We start from the raw sequence: 12,831 nt of genomic DNA, 5'->3' as shown, positions 1-12,831 counted from the left end.
ATGGGGTAACAACCGCCTGATTGAAAGAAGAGGGGACGAGAGCAGAAGAGAGAGAGAGGTTGAAAATTTTAGTGAGGTGAGAAGTGTATGCTGGGGAGAGAGACTGTATGCGATGTGAGGGGATGGGGTCACCGATACAGGTAGTGGTCCGAGCAGGGTAAAAGAGCCTGGACAATTCTTCCTCTGTGACTGGCTTGAAGGAAGAGACTGAACAAGATAAAGTACTGGAGGAATGGGGATTAGTGGGGTGCGTGAATTGAGTGTCAGAAGGATTGAGTTAGTCACAATACTGGAGTAGTCAACAGGATTGATGGCTACTGTTAGGAGAGTAGCCAGGAGTCTCTTTCGAAAGAGTCTGTGGACCATCTGGACCACCGTGGGGGTTTGTTCTATGCCCGCGATGGCAGCCAAGGTAACAATGCAGAAAACAGTCAGAGCCTAGGAAGACAGCAGGACATTACAGCACTGGAGAGGAACTCTGGAACTCAGGAACACGAAGGAACACTAGTAACGCTGGCATGGACTGGAGACACCGCTGGACTGGAACCCTGGGAGGAACAGCAGGAACACGGAGGAGGGCTGAAGACACAGGAACGCTGGAGAGGAACGTGGAGGCAGGCTGAAGAAACAGGAGCCTAGGAACGCTGAAGACATAGGAGCGTAGGAACGCTGTAGGCTTTCACTTTAGGAGCAGCTTTGGAAAGCTAGGTCTGGAAACCCTGGAAGATCCAAGGAGAAACAGGTGCGTAGGAATGCTGGTGGCTTTCACTTCTTTAGGAGCAACTTTGAGAAGTTGTCACGGCCCCATATCGCGGGTCGCGGGCTCACCCGTGCCCCTCTCTGCTCGTAGCACGTTGCTAGCTCCAGGCATGCGCATTTCCGACTCCTAGGGCTCGGGCTCGCGCACGCCTGCTTTAGAAGATTTAAAGGGCCAGCGCCGTTATTTTGTGATACCCATTTTCTAGAAGACTATTTAAGCCACATGGGTGTACCCGCGTTCCACAACGAGGATTGCGGGTTCGGCCATGACATTGAGCACTTTTTTACTGACAAATGCAATCAATTTTATCTATAAAGTAGGTGGCCAGATCTTCAACCTAAATGTGTGTGACTGATGGCTGCACCTTTGGTGTTAGTAAGGAGTAAAGAGTATCAAAGAGCCTTTTGGGGTTGTTAGAGAGAAGGGATATTACATTGGTAAAATAGACTTGTGCAGCAAGGTGAAGGGCAGAGTTATAGGTTTTTAGCATAAATTTGGAGTGTAGAAAGTCTGCAGATGTGCGCAATTTTTGCCACAGACGTTCAGCAATCCTGAAGCACTGACAAATAAAACAAGTTTTTTGGGTGTGCAAAGGTTGCCCGCGTCTGTGTTAAAAATTTCAGATAGTGAGTGGTGCCATCTCATCTACAGTCATGGCCAAAAGTTTTGAGAATGACACAAATATTATATTTTCACATGATCTGTTGCCCTCTGGTTTTTATGTGTGTTTGTCAGATGTTTTTATCACATACAGAAATACAAGTGCAATCATATTATGAGTAACAACAGAATGAGTTAATGTGGCAAGTCAATATTTGCAGTGTTTACCCTTCTTCTTCAGCATCTCTGCAATTCTCACTGGCATGCTCTCAATCAACTTCTGGACCAAATCCTGTCTGATAGCAGTCCATTCTTGCACAATCAATGCTTGCATTTTGTCACAATGGGGCAGATTTTCATACCCGGTCCATTCGCGATCCAGCGGCGCGTTCTCTGCACCGGATTCCGGTCCGGCCGGGATTCATTAAGGTAGTTCCTCCGCTGTCCACCAGGTGTCGCTGCTGCGCTGAAAAGCATCGGAACGCACTGGAGTTCACCGAGCCAGGCTGAGTGAAGGTAAGTGCAAGCTCCGCGACAGATTTTTTTTTTTTAAATGCGGCGTTTTTTCCGAATCCGTCGAGTTTTCATTTGGCCACGCCCCCGATTTCCATCGTGTGCATGCCAGCGCCGATGCTCCACAATCCGATCGCGTGCGCCAAAATCCCGGGGCAATTCAGGGGAAATCGGCGCAAATCGGAAATATTCGGGTAGCACGTAAGGAAAACGCGAATCGGGCCCTTAGTAAATGACCCCCAATGTGTTGGTTTTTGTTTGTCCACCCGTCTATTGATGATTGATCAGAAGTTCTCAATGGGATTAAGATCTGGGGAGTTTCCAGGCCATGGACCCAAAGGGGCATATTTATCAGGACCTCTGCGCACCGCCACTGGCGCAGAGGCCCTGAAATAATCGCAAATGCTAGCTTATTGCTAGTTTTTGCGATTATTTTCCTCAATCCGCCACCTTCACACCAGTGGGGCGTGAAGAGGGGGGGCGCGGCTGAACGGGAGTGGGCCGGCGCAGGGCGTTACTGTCCCCGCGCCTCCGCACTCGCTGCTGCCGGCAACTTTTCAAACGAAAAGTATAAACGCTGCGCTACTGGCAGCCCGATACATCAAGAGGCAGATTGGGAAGCACCAATCCTATACCACATTGCAGGGGAACTTCCCTAAATAATTGCATATCTATCCACACGTAAGCTTCCAATACATTATTACTCAGGTTTCACCAGAAGTATAGCACGGTAAGTCTACAGGCTATAGTAGAAATAGATGTATAATAGGTACGAATATAAATTACGCTGTATTCTAATGAAACATAATTTCATTCTTGTAGTTCAATCCCTTTGGGAATCTCGTATTGAGATGGAAGATCCAAAAGGCTTCCCGATCTCTTAGTATCTTTTCTCTATCACCACCGGTCTTATTCATACAAACTTGTTATACAGCATAGACCTGTAATCCCTCCGTGTTGCCCTCATGTTCCACATAAAAGTGTTTGGCTACATTGGAGATAAATTTTCTTGCCATTATAGCTTATGTCTTCCTCGGTATTATGTCTCTTAAGAAAACCAATATCATTTAGATGATCAAGAAATCTCTTTTTAGGTTGTCTTATCATGCTGCCCACATATAATTTCTGACATTTTGTACACTTGATAATGTAGATAACAAACATGCTACTGCAATTAATGTATCGTTTGTAGAGATGAGCGAACATACTCGTCCGAGCTTGATGCTCGTTCGAGCATTAGCGTACTCGAAACTGCTCGTTGCTCGGACTAATACTTCGCCCGCTCGAGAAAATGGCATCTCCCGCCGTTGTGATTTTTGGCGGCCAGAAACAGAGCCAATCACAAGCCAGGAGACTCTGCACTCCACCCAGCATGACGTGGTACCCTTACACGTCGATAGCAGTGGTTGGCTGGCCAGATCAGGAGACCCTGGAATAGACTAGCCCCTGCCCGCGCTGCTTGGATCATTCTCTGTCTGGATGCCGCTAGGGAGAGAGCTGCTGCTGGTCAGGGAAAGCGTTAGGGTGTTCTATTAGGCAGGAGTGATTCTACAAGAACCCAACAGCCCTTCTTAGGGCTACAATAACGTTTTATTTTACTTTTTTTTGGTTTGCCTGTGGCTGGGCTTGCTGCCATTAGTAGTGCAGCTAGTACCATATTGTGAGGAATTTGCAGGGAGACTTGCTACTGTTGTGTTTAGCTCTTAGTGACACACATATCCACCTCAAACACCGAAGTGGGACAATTTATTAGGGGTTTGATTTGAATTAGGCACAGTCTGCTGATTTATATTTTTTTACGTTTATTTCTTTTTATAACTCAAAGTCATCAGGCACAGCACAAAATCCAGTTGTGTGCTGTCAGCGTAGGTTAGAAACTAGCCATAGCATTTGTTTAAAAAAATAATTTGCATTTGTTTAAAAAAATAAAAATAATAAAAAAAAATAAACAAAAAAAAAAAAAAATTTAAAGCTGGGTTGATAGGCCGGGTGAACACAGTGCTTCTGAGACGGAGGCGAGTCCTATAGCAGAACAGGTTGAAAGAGGCAGTGGTGGGGCCAGAAGGAGAGGCAGGGCCAGAGCTGGTGCATCAGCGCCAAATGTTTCCCGTAGTCAAGCTCCCGTGGCGAGGGCTAGATTTTCAGAAGTCTGGAGGTTCTTTAAAGAAACACCGGAACACCGGACTGTGGTGTGCAACCTGTGCCAAACCAGGATCAGCAGGGGTTCCACAACTACTAGCTTAACTACCACCAGTATGCGCAGGCATATGAATGCTAAACACCCCACTCAATGGCACCAAGCCCGTTCACCTCCGGCCAGGCACACCACTGCTCCTTCCCCTGTGTCATCTGCTAGTCAGCCCCCTGCCCAGGACCCCGGCCCAAACACCTCCCGTGCGTAAACCCCATCTTCGCCTCCACGATCCTCCACAGCATCCACCAGCGTTCAGCTCTCCGTACCCCAGACGCTGGAGCGCATAAGGAAGTATAGCGCAACCCACCCACACGCCCAAGCCCTCAACGTCCACATCTCCAAGTTGCTTAGCCTGGAGATGCTGCCCTATAGGCTGGTAGAGACCGAGGCCTTTCGAAACCTCATGGCGGCGGCCGCCCCTCGGTATTCGGTCCCCAGCCGCCACTACTTTTCCCGATGTGCCGTCCCAGCCCTGCACAAGCACGTGTCAGAGAACATTATCCGTGCGCTGACCAACGCCGTTTCTGACAAGGTCCACCTGACCACGGACACGTGGACGAGTGCTGCTGGGCAGGGCCACTATATATCGCTGACGGCACATTGGGTTAACTTGGTGGAGGCTGGGACCGAGTCTGACCCTGAGGCTGGTCTTATACTGCCGACGCCGAGGATTGCGGGGCCTACCTCGGTCCAGTTCTCAAAGGCCTACTATGCCTCCTCCTCCTCCCACCCCTCCTCCACCTCCTCCTCCGAATGACCATCCGTGGGCATGGCGCCATCAGTCGGTAGCTCTTGGCACAGCAGCAGTGCCGTCGCTAAGCGACAGCAGGCGGTGCTCAAACTACTGAGCCTAGGCGATAAAAGGCACACCGCCCAAGAGCAATTACAGGGCATCACGGCGCAGACTGATCTGTGGCTGGCACCGCTGAACCTGAAGCCAGGCATGGTTGTGTGTGACAACGGCCGTAACCTGGTGGCGGCTCTGCAACTCGGCAGACTGACACATGAGCCATGCCTGGCCCATGTGTTAAATCTCATAGTTCAGCGTTTCCTCAAGATATACCCCAATCTGAGGAGGATGAGGAGGAGAATGTTGGCGAGACAGAAGAGGGGGCCATTGTTCAGTCCTTCACTGTTCAGCGTGTAAGGGCAGAAGAAGAGGAGTTGGAGGAGGAGGAAATGGGCAGTCAGGCCAGTGAGGGGAGTGAATTCTTACGCGTTGGTACTCTGGCGCATATGGCAGATTTCATGCTAGGCTGCCTATCCCGTGACCCTCTCGTTCAAAGAATTTATTCCAGCACCGATTACTGGGAATTCACTCTCCTGGACCCACGGTACAAGCAAAATCTTTCCACTCTCATCCCTGGAAAGGAAAGGAGTGTGAGAATGCATGAATACCAGTAGGCCCTGGTGCACAAGCTGAAACAGTATTTCCCTTCTGACAGCGCTAGCGGCAGAGGGCGTACTTCTGCGGGACAAGTAGCGAGGGAGAGTAGGCGAGCAGGCAGCTTGTCCAGCACTGGCAGGGGTACGCTTTACAAGGCCTTTGCCAGTTTTATGTCACCCCAGCAAGACACTGTCACCTGTCCCCAGTCTCGGCAGAGTAGGGCTGATCTTTACAGAAAGATGGTGAGGGAGTACGTAGCTAACCATACCATCGTCCTAAAAGATCACACAGCTCCCTACAACTACTGGGTTTCAAAGCTGGACATGTGGCACGAACTGGCGCTGTACGCCTTGGAGGTTCTTGCCTGCCCTGCCGCTAGCGTGTTGTCCGAGCGGGTTTTCAGTGCAGCTGGTGGCATCATCACCGATAAGCATACATGCCTGTCTACGGACAGCGCTGACAGGCTGACGCTTATCAAGATGAATAAAGCCTGGATTTCTCCGGATTTTCATTCTCCACCAGGTGAAAGAAGCTGAACCTGAATAAATGTATGCACTCCTCCTCCTCATTGTCCTCCTTCTCCTCCTCTTTGTACAGTAAAGCAGAGGAAACTGGCTATTTTTTGCCAGGGCCAACTGGCTCCAGCTATAGTACTCTATGTATTTAATTTTTCTGGAGGGCCACCTACCCGGTCCTCTGTTTTAAGCAAGTTTTGGGAGTGCCACATACAGGCACTCAATCTATGTAATTTTTCTGGAGGACCACCTACCTGCTCCTCTGGTTTGAAAACTTTTTTGGACTGCCACATACAGGCACTATCCAAATTAAATTGTCTCCATAGCAGCCTCCACATGTCGTCTTTTTAGCTGGCTCCCCACCTTGTCTCCATTGCTACCTCCACACGTCATCGCCATAGCTGCCTCCAAAAGTCGTCCATATAGCTGCCTCCATACATGGTCTCCTTATCAAACGAACTGTGTCAGGCAGAATTTTGGGTTGTTTTCATGGCTTCCACATCAAACTTGTTAACTTTGTCGCCACCCAGCTGTGTAATCCACAAAATATACTGGCAAACTTTTATCATTTACCGATATTAATTCAGCGCTTCTTGCGCATCTGTTTACATTCCCCTCACCCGCCATATCCCAAACTTATAAGAACGCTACTACACTTGATCTTATACAAAAGGTTCTTAGAAGTGCTGTTTGGGGAGTAGCCGAGAGACAGGGGCTTGGATAGGCGAAAGCTTGCCTGGCAGCGGAGCACCAGCTCCATCCCAAGATCCAACTAACATAGTTTTAACTGCAGCACCTTTAATCTACTACTAGTTCACTGCCTCCATACATCGTCCCCTTATCAAACGAGCTGTGTCAGGCAGAATTTTCAGGTGTTTCACCAGATACATAGTGGAACTCGGCCCATCTGTCGCCGCCATGCTGGAGACCTGAACTTGCAATCATAGCAGCGCAATATGGATGCCCCATACTGTAGCTCTTAATCATGGAACCATTTCCGTAAAAACAATTGAAAATAGAACCACTATGCTATTCCATTATTCCTAGGTGAAATATTCAAACGACCCGGCCTGCTTTGAAAATTATAATTTTTTCAAAGTAAACGCTTCTGGCCCCCAGGCCCATTTTGGGTGGGGAGGAGCCGAGAGACAGGGGCTTGGACAGGCGAAAGCTCGCCTGGCAGTGGACCGCCAGCTCCATCCCAAGATTAGGCAGCCTCAGAGGCATCCATGCATGCTCCCCCTGCTGTTTCCTGTCCATTTTGCCTCCACGATCCTCCACAGCGTCCACCAATGTCTCATTTCAACTCTCTATACCCCAAACACTGGAGCACGAGAGGATATGCAGCACATCATCCCCTTATCAAACGAGCTGTGTCAGGCAGAATTTTCAGGTGTTTCACCAGATACATAGTGGAACTCGGCCCATCTGTCGCCGCCATGCTGGAGACCTGAAGTTGCAATCATAGCAGCGCAATATGAATGCCCCATACTGTCGCTCTTAATCATGGAAGTCGTCTCCATGGCTGCCTCCACAGGTCGTCCCCTTATCAAAAGAACTGTGTCAGGCTCATTTTTCGGGTGTTTCACCAGATACGTTATGGAACTTGGTCACTATGTCGCCACCATGCTGTGTTATCGACTAAATATACCGTCAAACTTTTGTTCACATAGGAAATCATTTCAGCACTTCTTGCTCACCTCCTTTGGTGAAGCCTGAGTCCATTTAGCGTATGTCGCCATGACACTCTCTAGCCTGCCGCTGCTGCCGCTGCCTCTGCATGCCGTCCCCCATAGTGTCAGGGTCAATTATTGCATGTTTTAGATGCTATCTAGCCTCATTCGGTCACTCTGTCATGGCCATGCTGTTGCCCATAATTTTGGCGTAATGGTGCGATTAAGCAGCCTCAGAGGCATCCATGCATGCTGCCCCTGCTGTTTCCTGTCTATTTCCGTGGTGTTTCCATCCTTTTCTGAGGTTCCCAGGTGTTTGGCCAAGCTTCCCTGTGCAGAGCCTTGGTCCCCTTGAAAAATGCTCGAGTCTCCCATTGACTTCAATGGGGCTCGTAATTCGAGACGAGCACTCGAGCATCGGGAAAAGTTCATCTAGAATAACGAGTACCCGAGCATTTTAGTGCTCGCTCATCTCTAATCGTTTGATATTGTACATACGTGTATTTTCCGTGTTGCTATATGTATGTGTTTTTAGGCAAGACTGTGAGAGAGCCAATTCCCTTGGCTGAGAAGCAACCCCACACATGAATGGTTGCAGGATGCTTTACAGTTGACATGAGACAAGACTCACCTTGTCTTCTCCGACCAAGCTGTTTTCCATATGTTCCAAACAATCGGAAAGGGGATTCATCAGAGAAAATGATTTTACCCCAGCCTTATGCAGTCCACTCCCTGTACCTTTGCAGAATATCAGTCTGTCCCTGGTGTTTTTTCTGGAAAGAAGAAGTGGCTTCTTTGCTGCCCTCCTTGACACCAGGCCTTGCAGTGCGTGCAGATGCCTGCTGCCATTCCTGAGCAAGCTCTGCACTGCTGGTAGCCCGATCCCGAAGCTGAAACACTTTTAAGAGGCATTCCTGGGGTTTGCTGGTCCTTCTTGGGCGCCCTGGAGCCTTTTTGGCAACAATGGGACGGTTCTCCATGAATTCCTTGATGATGCGATAGATTGTTGACTGAGGTGCAATCTTTCTAGCTGCGATACTCTTCCCTGTTAGGCCAGTTTTGTGCAGTGCAATGATGACTGAACATGTTTCTTTAGAGATAACCATGGTTAACAGAAGAGAAACAATGATGCCAAGCACCAGCCTCCTTTTAAAGTGTCCAGTGGTGTGATTCTTACTTAATCATGACAGATTGATCTCCATGCCTGTCCTCATAAACACCCACACCGAAGGTGAGAGAAGGTGAAGAATTATTGAAAGTAACAGAAAGGACGATAAAGTCTGAAAGTGGAAAGGAAGACTTGGTAAAATTAGATATTGAAAAATACCTAGAGAAGTGCTAAGAGTTGAGAGGCAGGACCAATCAGATGTAATGTTTGTTTCAGCATATTAGTTTCAGCATATGTTTGCTGGTGGGATAACCTTTGAACTCCTACTTGGCCTATCTGGAGACCAGGCCCCCAGCAGACATTTACCTTCAGGAATCTGTCTCATCCTGATGCTGAAGCAGCAAACTATCCTCTCCTGAAGCTACCTTTACCAGGCTGTGAGCACCTCCTGTGAAACTATATATTCAACCATCCATCTTGATCCAGTTGATATTACTGCTGTTGTGGCCGTTGCTAAGTTCCAATAAATGAACTGTAGGTTGAATGCTTTACAAACTCTGTCTCTGAGTGAGTCCTTCTGCAAGGCTATTACCATCACGTCACCGCATTCACCACCACTTGGGATCCCTATCTCTAAATCAGGGTTGCCCCAGGGAGAAACCTTCATCTGCAGCCAATCCCTCCATGAAGGCATTAACGTGACTGGTGTAGAGCTTACATAAAGGAGATAATGATCTCAATTGCTGGAGATATTGGGGCAGATTTACTTACCCGGCCCATTCGTGATCCAGCGGCGCGTTCTCTGCGGTGGATTCGGGTCCGGCCGGGATTTATGATGGTAGTTCCTCCGCCGTCCACCAGGTGGCGCTGCTGCGCTGAAGTCCGCTGGAATGCCTTGAAATACACCGGCCTATCCTGGATGAAGGTGAGTGAAATTTTCGCGACACAATTTTTTTAAAAAATGCGGCGGTTTTTCCGAATCCGTCGGGTTTTCGTTCGGCCACGCCCCCCGATTTCCGTGGCGTGCATGCCGGCGCCGATGCGCCACAATCCGATCGCGTGCGCCAAAATCCCGGGGCAATTCATGTACAATCGTCGCAAATCGGAAATATTCGGGGAACACGTCGGGAAAACGTGAATCGGGCCCTTAGTAAATGACCCCCATTGCATATTGCATTTAATTCAGGGCTTGTATGTCAGAAAACGGGCATACATGCCTGATAAATCTCCCTGAGTATCAGCCCCATCAACAGCAGGAGACAAACTGTTTCACACAGCCTGGCCCCTGCTACGTCATTCCATGCAGGACAGTTTAACCCTTTAACTGATCAAGCATCATTGCGTCAGCTAAGGAGAGAGATGTCTCTTATAGTCCACCTTCCCAAACCCCCCCCACCTTTGTGGCAGGAGTTGCCAAAGATCTGAACAAGAGATCAAGGTATCCCTAATGGGACACAAAAATAAAGTTAAGATAGTTTTTAACAATAAAAAAATAATGAAATAATTAAAAATACTACCTACCCTATCTTACCATTACCACAATAAGTTAAACCCTAATAATGCTCTTATAATTGAGGAATAAAAAAAAGAATATGGCAATACATAATGGGGCAGATTTATTTACCCGGTCCATTCGCGATCCAGCGGCGTGTTCTGTGTGGAGGATTTGGGTCTTCCAGCGATTCACTAAGGTAGTTCCCCCAATGTCCACTAGGTGTCACTGCTGCGCTGAATTCCATCGGAGTGCACTGAAGTTCACCAAGCCAGGCCGGGTGCAGGTAAGTGTGTGTCAAGCGACACTTTTTTTTTTTTTTTTTTTTAAATGTGGCGGTTTTTCCGAATCCGTTGCGTTTTCGTACGGCCATGCCCCCCCATTTCTGTCCCAGGCATGCCGGCGCTGATGCGCCACAATCCAGGGCAATTCAGGGAAAATAGTTGCAAAACGGAAAAATTCGGGTAACCCGCTATAAAAACGTGATTCGGGCCCTTAGTAAATGACCCTCAATGAGTTATCCAGTTTTCTCAAAGAGGTGTTTTTTTTTGCCAAATCATAGTTACTTACAGAATAATTTTAGCATGTTTTTTGATCATGTACAGTGAACTGCATAAACTTTTTAATTTTAAATAAGTGGGGGAATCACCAATGTAATCACGTTCACCCACAGGAAAAAGTTTCTATCACTATGCTATTTTAACCTGAAAAGGTAAAACTCTTAACGCAAAATAACAAGCCAGAATGTATTTATACATCAACATACCGTAAAACAACTGTCAGAATGTATTTATAGATCAACATACCGTAAAACAACTGCTAGGAACACTCCATAACTCCTCTTGTGATCCTATACATACAATCAAGGGAGTACCTACAGGAGAAATGTTAAGAGCAAAGAGAAACTGCTCTACTGAAACAGATTTCAGAAGGGAGGTGGACCTTATAGAAAATACACTGAGAATGAGGATATGCTAAATGGAACTTAGATAGAGCTAGAAAGATCTGTTCAGATCTGCTTTCTGCTTCTGATAAACCCCCATTCATACATGCAGAAAAATCTAGACCTACCTTTGTAACTACCTATAGTGAAGAACTTAAACATATGCAATGTATCATTAGAACACATTTACCAATTTTACATCAAGACGATGAGTTACATGAAATTTTACAAGAAGGCTACTCTTTCTCCACTAGAAGAGCTCCCACCATAGGAGGAATGTTATCCCTGAGAAATATAAGCACAAAACAGCATAAACGCACATGGCTCATTACCAGTGGTTTCTTCAAATGTGGGGCCAACATCTGTAAGGCCCCTTCCACATTTGCGTTGCAGATCACGTCAGAGTTTGATCAAGGTTTTCAGGTTGCGTTTTCAATGCAATTTCAATGCGTTTTTCACGCGCAGATAATGCGCGTGAAAAGTACTCAGGACTGAGCTCTATCTTTTCTATGGCAATTGATGCGTGAAAAACGCATTGCACTTGCATGTGTCCCAGAGTGCAATGTGTTTTTGGTGCGTGCGCACGCGAAAAAAAATGCAAGTCTGAAAAAGCCCATTGATTACAATGGGTCAGAGTGCATTGCAAGTTCTGCACGTCGAAAGCACGCGCAGAACACGCGTGTGAAAAACGCAAGTGTGAAAATGGCCTAAGTGTTGCCATTTTGCATGAGCTTGTAAATTTGCCTATCCGTGACTTTATAAATTGCAATACTACAAATGTGGTCTATTGTATCACCAGTATGATCTGTTATCAAGATTATGTTGGCTGCACTAGCAGGACGCTTAAAGAATGCATACGAGAACATTTTAGTGGGGTCACTAATATAGAACACAGTAATCTATTGCATCCAGACACTTCATACAACATCATGGAAGAGATTTATCCAGTTTTTCTTTTTGTGGCCTGGAAAAGCTTAAACTTAACAATAGGGGTGGAGATTTAAGAAAAAAACGGTGAACAAGGTATATTCACTCTGAATGTTTTTACGAATGCTATCTATGACTAAACCAACATGAGGAGAGAAAAAGAACTGGACCACACATCCACACATCACACAATGATCTACTGCCGCTAGGCTACATTATATAACGAACTCGAGGTTCTTAGTTACATTTTGATCAAATTGTATAAGCCCACCAACCACTTCAAGGTGACCCCACAATAGAAGCAGCGAACGCCATGCAACACCGCACCATGTGAACAGGAAAAGGCTCACCATGTGTGAACAGGTGTTGAATACTCACTGTTCCATGTAGTCTCAGGCGCTAGCTGAGAAGAAGTAGGCGGCCCCTATATGCAGTCTCCTGCTAATTTAAAAGCACCTGGGTCAAATGGGGTGGAGTGGTGGTACCAGGCAAAAAACAAAATAAATGAAGGGATGGAATATACTAAACCAACATGAGGAGAGAAAAAGAACTGGACCGCACATCCACACATCACACAATGATCTACTGCCGCTAGGCTACATTATATAACGAACTCGAGGTTCTTAGTTACATTTTGATTAAATTATATAAGCCCACCAACCACTTCAAGGTGACCTCTTTTTGGTGGGTCCCTACGCTATTGTGTGCAGCATCACATG

At 47.1% G+C, this 12,831-nt stretch overlaps 1 long non-coding RNA gene across 2 annotated transcripts in view; it reads right to left on the bottom strand.

Annotated features, from left to right (window-relative positions):
- LOC140096773 (uncharacterized) overlaps positions 1 to 12,553 on the bottom strand; it is a 77,425-nt gene extending 64,872 nt beyond the window's left edge. The window contains exon 1 of one of the 2 annotated variants that reach the window (XR_011850076.1): positions 12,491 to 12,553. This is a non-coding gene — a long non-coding RNA (uncharacterized lncRNA). Of the gene's footprint in view, positions 1 to 11,048; positions 11,148 to 12,490 lie in introns of those variants that run through there. The other variant, XR_011850075.1, reaches the window with a different exon arrangement.
- Between the last annotated feature and the right edge of the window lie 278 nt (positions 12,554 to 12,831).

Source organism: Engystomops pustulosus, chromosome 1 (genome assembly GCF_040894005.1).
Source record: "Engystomops pustulosus chromosome 1, aEngPut4.maternal, whole genome shotgun sequence".
NCBI lineage: Eukaryota > Metazoa > Chordata > Amphibia > Anura > Leptodactylidae > Engystomops > Engystomops pustulosus.
This window is presented reverse-complemented; position numbering and strand designations above follow the sequence as displayed.